General features: G+C 38.4%; 1 pseudogene; it reads left to right on the forward strand.

The window, feature by feature from the left end:
• The first annotated feature begins 2,464 nt into the window (after positions 1 to 2,464).
• Positions 2,465 to 2,881, forward strand: LOC150078581 (protein CFDP2 pseudogene; annotated as a pseudogene).
• The last annotated feature ends 11,948 nt before the right edge of the window (positions 2,882 to 14,829 follow it).

Raw genomic sequence — 14,829 nt, forward strand, 5'->3', positions numbered from 1 at the left:
GGTAACTAAAAGTAGAAACAGGTGCATGTATATTTGCATGTACACCAATGCTAGGAGTATAGTTAATAAATTTGATCCGCTTTAAGTGCTAGTCAAGACATCAAAGACAGATATTGTTGGGTTATCAGAGAGATGGTGTAAAAAGTATATAAGCAGTGCAGAATTGAAATTTGAGAAGTATAATGTGTACAGAAAGGATGGACAGGACAGAAAGAGAGGAGGGGTTATGCTGTTAGTTAAGAAACACATAAAATCTAAGGAAGTGCATCCAATTGATGTTGGTGAACAATGCAATGTTGAGTGTGTTTGGTGTGACATAAGCACTGGGAAAGGAAAAATGAGAGTAGGTGTGTGCTATAGGCGTAATGAATCTGATGAGTATAATGAGCAATTGTGCAGAGAAATAGAGTGGGCCAGTAAATCAGAATGTCTTATAATGGGGATTTTAACTTTCTAGATGTTGATTGAAACTTGTAGATTGGTCACTCGCACACTGTTGTTATTTGGATTTTAGGAGAATTAACAACTAAGGCCATATTGCTCCAGGAATATGTGGTGGTCATTCCCTGACCTTTCCACATCCTCCGTATTTGGTGGCTCACAGGCTCGAACCCCGGTCTAATCAAGAAGCATGTGCTACGCACTGCTGCTCCTGCCCACCTGGCTACAGAGGCGCCACACTCGCACACTAGCAAGACTTTTGTGAATTTATTGGATGACTGTTTTCTACAGCAATATATTCGAGAGATAACCAAAGGAAGAATACTCTTGATCTGATTATCAGCAGTGATTATTCATGCATTAAGAATTTGCAGATAAAGGAACCACTGGGTGACAGTGATCACAATGTACTGATCTGGGATTTACTTGAAGATGTAACTACTATCATGGGTAAAGGGAAGGTTTTTTGTTTTTGTAAAGGTGACTACAGTGGTCGCAGACAGTTTTTAAATTCTATACAGTGGGATCAACTGATGATGGTTGTTACCAATGGTGAATTCTAAATGGGAAGCCTTCGGGGACTTAATCTTGGAGGCTACTAGGCTTTTCATACTAACTAGGAAAATACTCTTCAAGGTTTAGGCCTAAATGAATGTTAGATGAACTAATGAGGCTCGTGGCAGAGAAGAAAAACGTATGGGATGCATATAAAGTATCAGGTGACACAGAAACCTATGGCAGATATAAACTAGTCTGTAATTAAGTGACAAAGGAGGTTAGGCAGGTGAAGGCAGATTATGAGAAATCCTTGGCAAAGGATGAAAAGAAAAACAGCAAAGAGCTCTTTACTTATATAAACTCTAGAAGGAAAGGGATGAATCAGATTGGACAACTTAACATAGATGGGTTGACTATTGATGATCATGCTCAGATAGCTGCTGATAAACTGAATGAGTATTTTGCATCTACATTCACACACGAGGAGTTATTCAATGAGGTTAGTGCCAGAAGTTTATCAAAGTCTAACAGGGAGATAAGTGATTTTGTAATAATCGGGAGCAAAGTGGAGGAGAAATTGTTGAAGTTAAACATAAAAAAGACACACTGGGTGGATGGGATCTATCCAGTTATATTAAAGGAGGCAGCAAAGGAAGTAAGAAAATCCTTAGCCATAATTATGACAGCTTCCTTGGACTCAGGAGAGGTCCCCATGGACTGGAGGTGTGCAAATGTATCACCAATTCACAAAGGGGGTTCAAATGGTGACAGAAGTAACTACAGACCTGTTAGTTTAACTTGTGTTCCGAGGAAAATTATGGAATCACTAGTTAAAGAAGCATTGCGGGATCATCTAGATAAGAATGCAGTAATAGTTAATACACAGCATGGGTTTGTTAAAGGGAGGTCTTGTCTGACCAAGTTGATTGTATACTATGATGTGGTCACAAAGGAACTGAATGCCAAAAATAATTTTGATATTATATACTTGTGGCGAGCCTGTGCTGCTACCTTAAATAAAGCACAACCAACCATGATGGAGGGCAGCAGTACCCCTCATAATTACCTGAAGGCAGAAAATGGACTTGTTTTCATAGTGAATTTGCAGAAGCACCCTTGGCATACTCAAGACTTTGGTTCTGCTATTGCGATGTGGAGAGCAAGGGGAAACTACCACATTATCTATGCCACATTTTAGCACTCATGAATTTTCCACACATTTCTTCAGCGGATGACTCCAACAAGACCTTGGTTAGTCAAGCGCCAGGTGTCGTGTCTGGCAGGAGGAGATGTAAGGCTTCTCAGGCCGTCAACCAACGAAATCCTTACACGAACTTTGGAACATCAGAACTCTGCTCCAGACAGGAAAGTTGGAATGCATTAAAAAAGAAATGAGACGATACCAATTCAAGATTTTAGGACTAAGCTTGAAGTCAGATGGAAAGAAAGAGGAGACTTCCGGAGTGATGAATTCAGAGTAATTCACTCTGGCGCCACAAACAGTTAAGGAGGAGTAGCAGTAATTATGGAAAGAAAAATCAGAAAAGAAATAACAGACGTACGAGTCATAGGTACGAGAATAATAACAGCAAGAATAGCAGCAGTACCAACAGACATGCTGATCGTCCAGGATTATGTGCCAATGTCAAACCATGAGGAACAGGAAGTAGAAGACATCTATGAACAACTGAAGGAAGTACTCAAGGACACACCATCAAACCTCAATGTGATAATCATGGGAGATTGGAATGCGGTGGTAGGAGAAGAAAGAGAAGAGAAGATCATTGGAAATTATGGATTGGGAAACCGAAATGAACAAGGGCAGCACCTTGTAGATTTCTGCAGACAAGAGAAACTCATCATCACAAATACATGGTACCAAGTTCCCAAAAGAAGAAGGTATACAAGGAAGAGCCCAGGAGACCAAATAGATATCAGCTAGATTATATCCTAGTAAAAGAAAGATATCAAAATCAAGTCAGAAAGTCCACAGCTTACCCAGGTGCAGATGTAGATAGTGATCACAATCTTGTAATGTTAAAGAGCAGACTAAAATTTAAAACACTAAAGAAAAGGAGCAACAGGAAGAAGTGGAATTTAGAATTATTAAGACAAGAAGAAGCAAAGCAAAAATTCAAAGACAACAATAGGCGAAGTGGTACAAAAAAAACCTTAATGAAAACAAAACAATAGAAGAAAAATGGAAGTTTATTAAAGAAACCATCACCAGAGCAACAACAGAAATTGTAGGCTTCAAAGGAACAGAAGTGAGGAAACCCTAGATCTCACAAGAAATATGGGCAAAAGTAAAGGAAAAAAGGAAATGGAAAACCAACAATACTGAATAAGGTGTAGCAAAATATAAGAAATTAAGGAATGAACTACAAAGAGAGAGTGTAGGCAAGCAAGGGAAATGTGGTGGAGCGAGAGGTATAGATTCACTGAAGATCTAGATAAAAAAGGCAGATCAGATCTAGCTTTCAACGAGATTAGAAACTTCACAAGGAAGAAGGGAATAAGATCCAGCACTATAAACAACAAACATGGGCAACTTTTGACAGAACCTGAAGAAATAAAAACAAGATTGAAAGAATATATCACTGAACTCTACCAAAAAGACCACCAACAAGAAATAGAAATCAAAAGGAGTGGCTCAGAAGACAACATGGAAGACCTACCAATAACCAAAGAAGAATTTGAAGCAGCACTAAAAGCAGTGCCTAATGGAAAAGCAGCAGGAATTGACTCCTTGCCCATTGAGCTCATTAAAGAGGGTAGTGATGAGCTACATGAACGTATTTTCACCTTAACAAACCAGATGTACAAAGAAGGTTCATGGCCTGAAGAACATTGCACAGCAGTCATGATCCCATTCCCCAAAAAGTACAATACCAAGGAATGCAGCCAACACCGGACTATCAGCCTTATCCGCATGTATCCAAAATACTACTAAAAATAATAAAACAGAGAATCAATGACAAAATTAACAGATATTTAGCACCTGATCAATTTGATTTCAGGAAAGATAGGGGCACAAGAAATGCCATTGCAGCCCTAAGGCTCATGGGAGAGAGATTTATTGAACAAGGAAAAATCTTTACATTTACTTCATTGATTACGAGAAAGCCTTCGATAGAATACAATGGCCAAAACTCTTCTCAATGCTGAAAAAAACAGAAATAGACGAAAACATACTAAACTTAATAAAAACATTGTACAAAGACCAGAAAGCCATAGTATACATTGATAACTTGGAAACAGACCCAACAAAAATAGAAAAAGGAGTACGACAAGGCTGCTGGCAGAAGCCCTTGGAAACAGCAATTTAGGAGTGACCATAAATGGTGAACAAATAAAAGCAATAAAATTTGCGGATGATCAAGCAATTGTAGCAACCAGAAGGAGTGACCTGATCGAGATGTTACAGCTGATCAACCACACAGCCGATGCTTATGATATGAAAATTAACATAAACAAAATGAAGTGCATGACATTCTCAAAGGACCCCAAGGCTATGAACATCAAAATAGGGAACAATAATATTGAACAAGTAGCAAAATTTAAATATTTGGGACAAATGCTGAGCCAAGATGGAAGATGCCCCAACAAAATAAAAGCAAGAATTGGGCAAGCAAAACAAGCTTTCAAGGAAAAACAAAAAATTCTGACAACAAAGTATTTGAATGAGCATACAAGGAAAAGAATTCTAAAATCCTGTTTGAAACACAGCCCTATATGCATCCAAAACCTGGATGATAAACAAACGAAACGGACAGAGAATTGAAGCATTTGAGATGTGGTGCAGGAGAAAATTCAAGAAAATAAGTTGGACCAAAAAAAAGACCAACGAAGAAGTCTTAAAAGAGCTATGAGAAAAATGAAAAATGATAAACCTAATCAAGGAGCGAAGATGAATGTGGTTCGGACAGAGAATTGAAGCATTTGAGATGTGGTGCAGGAGAAAATTCAAGAAAATAAGCTGGACCAAAAAAAAGACCAACGAAGAAGTCTTAAAAGAGCTATGAGAAAAATGAAAAATGATAAACCTAATCAAGGAGCGAAGATGAATGTGGTTCGGACATAACCTAAGACACAGTGAAATGTTAAGCCTGATTATAGAAGGAAAGATTAATGGAACTAGACCCAGAGGGTGACCCAGAAACAATTTCATAGAGGAACTGCAAAGGGATACAACAACAAGATCATACCAGGACTTGAAGAAGCTGGCACACAACAGAAAGATGTGGAAAAAAATCATCAGTGCTACCAACCAGTCATAGAGACTGAAGGAACCCATGATGATGATGATCATATACTTGGATTTCAGGAAAGCTTTTGATACTGTTGCACATGGAAGACTGCTGTACAAATTAGAGCAGTGTGGCATTGGAGGCAAATTGCTGCTATGGATAAAGGGTTGGCTGAGTGGGAGACAACAGAGTGGTAATCAATGGACACTGCTCTTTGTGGACAAATGTTATTAGTGGAGTTCCCCAGGGTTCGGTGTAGGGTCCATTGTTGTTTTGTATATTTATCAATGATACTGATGAATGTATATCAAGTTTAATGTCCAAGTTTGCAGATGATACAAAGGTTGGCAGGGTTGTTAATGACAGTAAAGACAGTATGTTTCTCCAACTGGATCCAGATAAGTTGGGCAAATAGGCTGAGAAGTGGCAACTGAAGTTTAACATTGACAAATGCAAAGTACTGCATATGGGTAGCAATAAACGAAGAATAATGTACCAACTGTATGGTACTACGCTCAGGGAAGTGGAAAGTGAAAACTGTGCATAGTTTCCCTGGGGGTAACTGTGCAGTCAAATATGAAGTTCGCTGAACAGTACAGATGGGCTGCCAGTGCAGGTCATGGAGTCTTATCAATGATATATAGAAATTTTGCTAGCAGGGATAGGAAGGTGATCATCCCGTTCTACAAGGCAATGGTCAGGCCACACCTAGAGTACTGTGCACAGGTCTGAAGCCCTCATTGTAGGAATGATGTAGAGTTGCTAGAACGAGTACAAAGAAGAGCAACAAGATTGGTGAGGGGAACAAAGGGATGCTCTTACCAAGAAAGGCTTAAGTTCTGCAAATTGCAGTGCCTGGAGAGTAGGCACCTGCAAGGTGATCTGTTTGAGGTGTACAAGGCCTAGAATGGGTTGAGCGAGCTGAATGCTGATGGGATTCTTCCTCTTACTTAGATTAAGAACCTGAGGGGGCACAGATTCAGACTGAGGAAAGACAGTTGTAGAATAGATATGTGGTCATGGAAGTCTCTTCCATCAATCAACTACCTGCTGCCTTTAGCCAGCGGGTAGTTGATTGATGGAACAGACTTCCATCTTTTGTTGTGGGAGTTTATAGCCTAAACAAATTTAAGGCTGAGCTGGACAGGCATTTGGAATGAATGGAGGAGTGAAACGGGAGGTTTTTTTTTGGCTGATGCTGAATAAGCTTTCTTTCTTACATCGTATGCCTCTTCTAATGCTAAAGTCTGACAAAAGTTACTTATTGTGTTTTCTCTTGTAGAAGATCTGTATTCTCATTTTGAATTTAGAAACAAAAAAAAATTTAGCAACGAATATGGGTATAAACTAAAATCAAGCTTCAGGAATTCATCTCCCTTTGTACTTCTAATGATTTCCCCATGCATGGATTTAGGATCAAAGCTTGCATTTATTCCTTCATAAATATAATATTTCTAAAATTTAATATTCCAAAAATACTTCTTAATAGCCTACACTATCCTATTTGGTTATATTCACACCATTTATTCTAAATTCAAAATGAGAACACAGATCTTCTACAAGAGAAAATCACAATAAGTTAGCATTTGTACAACTTTACGAAAATTAGCGGGTCTTGACTACACAAGTTGTCTGTCCAACATGTCCAAAAAATTTTAAAGACTTTAGGATTTCCATAATTTTTTAACAGATAATCTAAGTTGATGAAACACAGAGCTTAAAAGGAGGATAGTGCTTTGCTAAAACAAAAATCAGCATAATGTATTCACTTCTGGGGATGGTATGCATTGTACATTAATAGTCTTAAGGCAGATTGTCAGACATTTCATTGCACATCAGTAACCATCCTCTGAAACTATCGCTAAATATAGATGTAATTTGGTGTTACATTTTATAATGGCCTAAGATTTTGCATACTCATTCAAGAATTTTACAAAAAGTTCACTTGTGCAAATTTGACTTTTCAAGCAAGAGCAACAAAATTAATTGGGGGAAGGGGACAAGGAAGACTAGAATTCTGTAAATTGCAGTCTCTGGATACTAGGCACTTGCATAGTGACCTAAATGAAATATCTTTGGCTTTAAAAAGTTAAGTAAACTAAATGCTGATGACATCTTTATCCTTTCTCAGTTGAAACAAACCAAGGGGCATAAATTTAAATTGGAAAAGAACAGCTGCAGATTAGATGGGCAGAAATTTCATTCAGCCAAAGGGTAATCAGTTCTTGATATAATCTTTCACCTTGTGTTGTGAAGGTAGATACTTTGAGTAAATTTAAGGAGAGTTTGAAAAATTATTGGAAGGGATGGGAAATGAAGCTTTTTTTTTTTTGTATCATACTACCAATATTAATACTAAGTTATGAATCTGTTAGTGATAACATGACCCTTTCCCCCCACCCTTTGATATTTTCTACACTTTACCATTAGAAACTATATTTTTACTCATTAATACATACTATTCTAAGTACTATAAAAATAAAAGTACACTTATCTAATCACTTTGGAAGGTATAATTTTTTTCCCTTAAAACTGTTGTAATATACAGGTAGGATGAAATCTCATTTTGTACATAGCAAGGAGCAACTGACTTTGCTACTTAACACACTGATCTCACATTATGGGAGCACTTCACCACGAATTATTGAACTATTCAAAAAGAATGTTATTGAACTACTCAAAAGAAAAACGCTGCTCCCAGGAGAAGAATATTGCTATTTCATTAATGTGTAGATCATTATGCATTCCTCAGAAAACTTAACAGGAAGAAGAATGCACTGACTGAAAAATCTCATGGAATAGGCAGGGAGCCCAAAAGAGATTCTTTTCCACCCTGCTCCTGGTTGAGTTTTGTATGCTGATTGCAATCCTTTATATGGAAAGGGGACAAGAAGAAGAATTCCATGACTCTATATTATGTTTAATAGCTCTTACATCATGATGGTGTGCATTAAATTTATAATTTTTTTTTAAACTGTTGTACCATCTAACCTAATGAGGTCTTCATGGGGCCTACAAACCCAATAATAAGTCCCCAGGAAAGGGCCAAAACCACAGTATGGGTAATGGCATATGCTTTAAATAAATAGCAAAACACTCCTTTGCAGCAGTGTAGGTTTTTTACATTTAGAGTAGTACAATATCAAAGACATGATGTCACACAGATATATGGAATGCAGAATTGGAATTTGGGGAATACAATGTGTACAGAAATATACACAGGATAGGAAGGAAAGAGTGGTTATGCTGTTAGTTAAGAAACATATAAAATCTAAGGTGGTGCATCCAGTTGACATTGGTGGAAAGTGCAATGTTGAGTTAGTTTGCTGTGAGATAAGCACTGGGAAAGAAAAAATGAGGGTAGGAGTGTCATAGGCCTAATGACTCTGATGAGTACAATCAACAACTATACAGAGAAATAGAGTGGGCCAGTAAATCAGATGGGGGATTTTAACTTCCCAGATATTGACTGGAACTTATGGGTTGGTCACTCACACGCTAGCAAGATATTTGTGGATTTATTGGATGACTGTTTTCTACAGCAGCATGTTCAAGAGGCAACCAGAGAGAGTAATACTTTTGATCTGATTATCAATAGTGATTATTCTGTATTAAGAATGTTCAGATAAGGGAACCACTAGGTGGCAGTGATCACAGTGTACTGATGTGGGATTTACTTAAAGATGTAACTACCATCAGGGTTTTGATGGTAGTTTTGGCATCAAGGGAAGGGTTTTGGCTTTTGTAAAGGTGATTACAGTAATATTAGACAGCTTTTAAATTCTATACAGTGGGACAATATTACAAACAGCTTTACAAATTACAAATTCTAAATGGGAAGCATTCAAGGAAGTAATTTTGAAAGCTATTAGGCTTTTATTATCAAATTATCAGGTGACACAGAAGCCTACGGTAGATATAAGCTAGTCTGTAATTAAGTCACAAAGGTTAGGCAAATAAAGGCACATTACAAGAAATCTTTGGCAAAGAATACAAAGAAAAACAACAAGAACTGCTTTACTTAGGTAAATTCTAGAACGAAGAGGATAAATCAGATTGGCCCACTTGATATTGATCGTTCGACTGTTGATGATCCTGCTCAGATAGCTAGCAAACTGAATCAGTATCTGGGATCTATATTCACACATGAGGAATTCTGTAGGGAAGTGGAGGACAGAAGGTTATTAAACTAATGGGGAGCTAAATGATTTTGTAATAACAGAGAGGTGGTAGTACCCCAGAGAAACCCAGAGGTAATCAATGGACACTGCTCATCGTGGACTAATGTTATTAGTGGAGTCCCTCAGGGTTCAGTATTGGGTCCATTATTGTTTTCTGTATTTATAAATGATATTGATGATGGTATATCAAGCTTAATGTCCAAGTTTGCAGACAATACGAAGGTTGGCAGGGTTGGCAAGGACACTACTGACACTATGCTACTGCAATAGGATCTGGAAAGGTTGAGCAGATGGGCTGAGGGGTGGCAAATGAAGTTTAACATTGACAAATGTAAAGTACTACATATGGGAAACAGCAACACCAGAGAAACGTATCAACTCTGTGGTACTACACTGACAGTGGTAGAGAATGAAAGGGACCTGGGGGTGATTGTGCAGGCAGATATGAAGTTTTCTGAGCCGTGCAGACGGGCTGCAAGAGTGGCTCATGGTGTATTGTCGATGATATATAGGAATTTTTCTAGCAGGGATAAGGAGGTGATTATTCCCTTGTATAAGACAATGGTCAGACCGCACCTAGAGTACTGTATACAGGTCTGGAGGCCTCATTTCAAGAAGGATGTAGAGATGCTGGAACGAGTACAGAGAAGGGCAACAAGATTAGTGAATGGAACAAAGGGGTGCTCTTATGAAGAAAGGCTTACATTTTGAAAATTACAGTGTCTGGAGACTAGGCACCGGCGAGGTGATCTGATAGAGGTGTATAAAGCCTTGAATGGTTTGAGCATGCTCAATGCTGATGGGATTCTTCCTCTTGCTCAGAATAATCACCTGAGAGGGCATAAATTCAAATTGAGGAAAGACAGATGTAGGATAGACGTGAGGAAATTTGCCTTTAGCCAGCAGGTGGTTGGTTGCTGGAATAGACTTCCATCCCTTGTCGTGGAAGTTGATAGCCTAAATAAGTTTAAGGCTCAGCTGGACAGGTATTTCGAACGAACAGAGGGGTGAAGTGGAAGTGGTTATTTTTTATTTATTTATTTATTTTTTTTTTGGCTTATGCTGCATAAGCTTGCTTTCTTGCATCAAATGCCTCTACTAATGCTAAACGCACCAACTGTGTGGTACTACACTTAGGGTGGTAGAAAATGAAAAAGATCTGGGAGTAATTGTGCAGCCAGATATGAAGTTTTCTGAGCAATGCAGACAGGCTGCCAGAGCAGGTCATGGGGTATTGTCAATGATATACAGGAATTTTGCTAGTAGGGAAAAGGAGGTGATTATCACTTTGTAAAAGGCAATGGTTGGGCCATACCTTGAGTACTGCATACAAGTCTGGAGGCCTCATTTTAGGAAGGATGTAGAGTTGTGTGATCATGTACAGAGAAGGACAACAATGTTTGTGAGGGGTCCTCATACCAAGAAAGGTCTGCAAATTGCAGTGGCTGGAGACTAGGCACCTGCGAGGTGATCTGATTGTGGTGTATAAGGCCTTGAATAGGTTGAGCATGCTAAACTTGGGATGGGATTATTCTGCTTGCTCAGATTATAAACCTGAGGGGGACATAAATTCAAATTGAGGAAAGACAGTTGTAGAACAGATGTGTGGAAATTTGCCGTTAGCCAGCAGGTGGCTTATTGCTGGAACAAACTTCCATATGTTGTTGTGGAAGTTGATAGCTTGAATAAATTCAAGGAGGAACTGGACAAACTTTTAGAGGGAATGGATGTATGAAATTGTTTTTTTTTTTTTTTTTTTGGGCTGATAAGCTTTTTTTTGTGCATTGCATGCCTCACTTATTACTACTATATCAGGCTTAATGTTGATGTTGCAGACAATAGAAAGGTTGGCAGGATTGTTAATGATGGTAATGACAGTACACTACTGCAACAGAATCTAGGAAAATTCAGCAGATGGGATGAGAAGTGTCAACTGAAGTTTAACATTGACAAATGCAAAATACTGCATAAGCGTAGCAGTAAGCTGAGAGTAATGTACCAACTGTGTGGTACTACTCTAAGGGTAGTGGAGAATGAAAAGGACCTGATGGTAATTGTGCTGTTGGATATGAAGTCTTCTTAATGATATACAGGAATTTTGCTAGCAGGAATAAGGAGGTGATTATCCCTTTGTATAAATCAATGGTCAGGCAATGTCTTGGGTACTACATACAGGTCCTCATTTTAGGAATGATATAGATTTGCTAGAGCAAGTACAGAGAAGGACAACAAGATTGGTTGGGGGAACAAAGTGGTACTCTTACCAAGAAAGGCTTACATTCTGCAAATGGCAGCATCTGGAGACTAGGCACCTGCCAGGTGATCTGATTGAGATGTATAAGGCCTTGAATGGTTTGAGCAAGCTGAATGCTGATCGGATTCTTCCTCTTAACCAGATTATATACTTGGGGGAGCATTAATTCAAACTGAGGAGTTGTAGAATAGACGTGTGGAAATTTGCCTTTAGCCAGAGGGTAGTTGATTGTGGTGGACAACTTAAATAATTTAAGCAGAACTACACAAACATTGTGTGGATGGGTGAAATGGGAAGGGTTTTTTTTTTGGCTGATGCTGTATAAGTTTACTTTATTGCATCATATGCATGTACTAATGCTAATGCTAACTTATGATGAAGTGCTCTCATACGTTATAGATGCATTAAGAAATCTTTAACTGCCATGATATAAAATGAGGCTATGCCCTTAATTTACATATGTTTTCTAACTATGTATCATCTCAAATATTGGTTAGATGATACAGAGTTATAAATGCATTGTTTAATTTTTCATGACTACTTACGCCAATTAGCTTAAAATGGGCAGAGCTGTGCTATGAGACCCTTCATTCAGGAGACACTAAGATTATGAGGTTGATGGTCTTGACCTCTTCTGTTGTGGGCCATATTTTCTTGTCTAATGTATATCTCCTTCCTTCCCATCTTCAAAACTGTTTTCTACTCACTATCAAAGAATTAACAGCAAACAGCTGTTTCTACTAAGATATTTTGATCTTACTCTGACTCATTTTTTATTCTTTAGTGAAAATCATAGTATAGCAGTAATTCGTTAATAAATAGCAATACACCCCCCCCTCACCAAGAGCAGTGTTTTTATAAAGAGCAATGCAATATTAGTGAAATTCATTGTGAAGTTCCTCCACCATATAAGATTGATGCATTAAGTTGCATCAGTCTTATATGGTGGCATCAATCACTCATTCACAGCATGAGCCATGCTTACATTTACTTGAAATTTCTATTAATAATATGGAATGCTCATACTAGTTGAATGTTAGAAGATCACAATATTCATATACATGAATATTTCTCACCGTAAACAAAAAAGCTTACATTACAAAACAGACAATACAAACCTAATAATTTTTTAATTATTATTAGCAATATAGAGTATTTGTGAAAGATGAGAAGCCAATAAACTAAGAAACGGTGCCATCTAGGTGGTGGTGGTGTCAGCCAAGAATGAGTAACAGTAGTTGAATGCAGTGTCGAGTCAGTTTGGTGTGACACAAGCACTAGGAAAGGAAAATTGAGAGTAGGAGTGTGTTATAGGCCTAATGACTCTGATGAGTATAATAAACAACTGTACAGGGAAATAGAGTGGGCCAGTAAATCAGAGGGTCTTTATAATGGGGGATTTTAATTTCCCAGATATTGACTGGAATTTGTGGGTTGGTCACTCACCCACTAGCAAGGCTTTTCTGGATTTATTAGATGATTCTTTTCTACAGAAACATCTTCAGGAGGCAACCAGAGGGAGTAATACTCTTGATCTGATTATCAGTAGTGCTTCTTCATGCATTAAAAATCTGCAGATAAGGGAACCACTAGGTGGCAGTGATCACAGTGTGCTGAAGTGGGTTTTACTCAGAGGTAACTACCATCAGGGGTAAAGGGCAGGGTTTTTGCTTTTGTAAAGGTGACTACAGAGGTCGGAGACAGTATTTAAATTCTATACGGTGGGACCAACTGATGATGTTACCAACAGCAAATTCAAAATTGGAAGCATTCAAAGAATTAATCTTGGAAGCTACTAGGCTTTTTATAACAACTAAGAAATACTGTTCAAGGTTTAGGCCTAAATGGATATCAGATGAACTAATGAGACATGTGGCAAAGAAGAAAAATGCATGGGATACATATAAATTAATGGGTGACACGGAAGCCTATAATAGATTTAAGCTGGTCTGTGACCAAGTCACAAAGGGGGTTAGGCAGCCAAAGGCAGATTATGAGAAATCTTTGGCAAAGGATGCAAAAAAAAACAGCAAAGAGTTCTTTACTTATGTAAACTCTAGAATGAAGGGGATGAATCAGATTGGTCCACTGGATATTTGGGAAGGAGCAGCAGTGCGTAGCACACGCTTCTTGATTAGACCGGGGTTCGAGCCCGTCACCACCAAATACGGAGGATGCGGAAAGGTCAGGGAATGACCACTGCATATCCCGGAGCAATATGGCCTTAGTTGCTAATGCTCCTAAAAACCAAATAACAAAACAAACCACTGGATATTGATGGTTCAACCGTTGATGATCCTGCTCAGGTGACTAACAAACTAAATGAGTATTTTGCATCTACATTCATACATGAGAAGTTATTCAGGAAGATGAATGCCAGAGGTGAGTTAAACTCTGGCAGCGAGCTAGATGATTTTGTAATAACTGAGAGGAAACTGAAGGAGAAATTGTTGAAGATAAACATAAGAAAGGCACCTGGGGTGGATGGGATCTATCCAGTTATATTAAAGGAGGCAGCAAAGGAAGTAAATAAGCCCATTGCCATAATGATGAGAGCTTCCCCCTTGGACTCAGGGGAGGTACCCATGGACTGGAGATGTGTAAATGTGACCCCAATTCAAAAAGAAGGATCAAAAGGCGACACAAGTAATTATAGACCTGTTAGTTTAACTTCTGTTCCAGGGAAGTTAATAGACGCACTAGTTAAAGAAGCACTGCAAGATCATCTAGACAAGACTTCAGTTATAGCTTGGGCACAGCATTGGTTTGTTAAGGGGAAGTTTTGTCTGACCAATTTGATTGGAATTTTGTTGTGGCCACAGAGGAACTGGATGCAAAGAATAATTTTGATATCATATATCTGGACCTTAAAAAAGCCTTTTGATACTGTTGTACGTGGAAGACTGCTGCACAAATTGGAGCAGTGTGGCATTGGAGGCAAATTGCTGAATAAAACGATGGTTGAGTGGGAGAAGACACGAGAGTGGTAATCAATGGACACTGCTCTTCATGGACTAATGTTATTAGTGGAGACTCCCAGGGTTCAGTGTTGGGTCCATCGTTATTTTCTATATTTATTAATGATATTGATAATGGTATATCAGCTTAATGTCCAAGTTTGCAGATGATATGAAGGTCGGCAGGGTTGTTAATGACACTAATGACAATACGCTGCTGCAACAAGATCTAGAAAAGTTGAGCAGGT

This window comes from Mastigoproctus giganteus, chromosome 11, assembly GCF_048544385.1.
Source record: "Mastigoproctus giganteus isolate SK-2022 chromosome 11, ASM4854438v1, whole genome shotgun sequence".
Classification (NCBI taxonomy): domain Eukaryota; kingdom Metazoa; phylum Arthropoda; class Arachnida; order Uropygi; family Thelyphonidae; genus Mastigoproctus; species Mastigoproctus giganteus.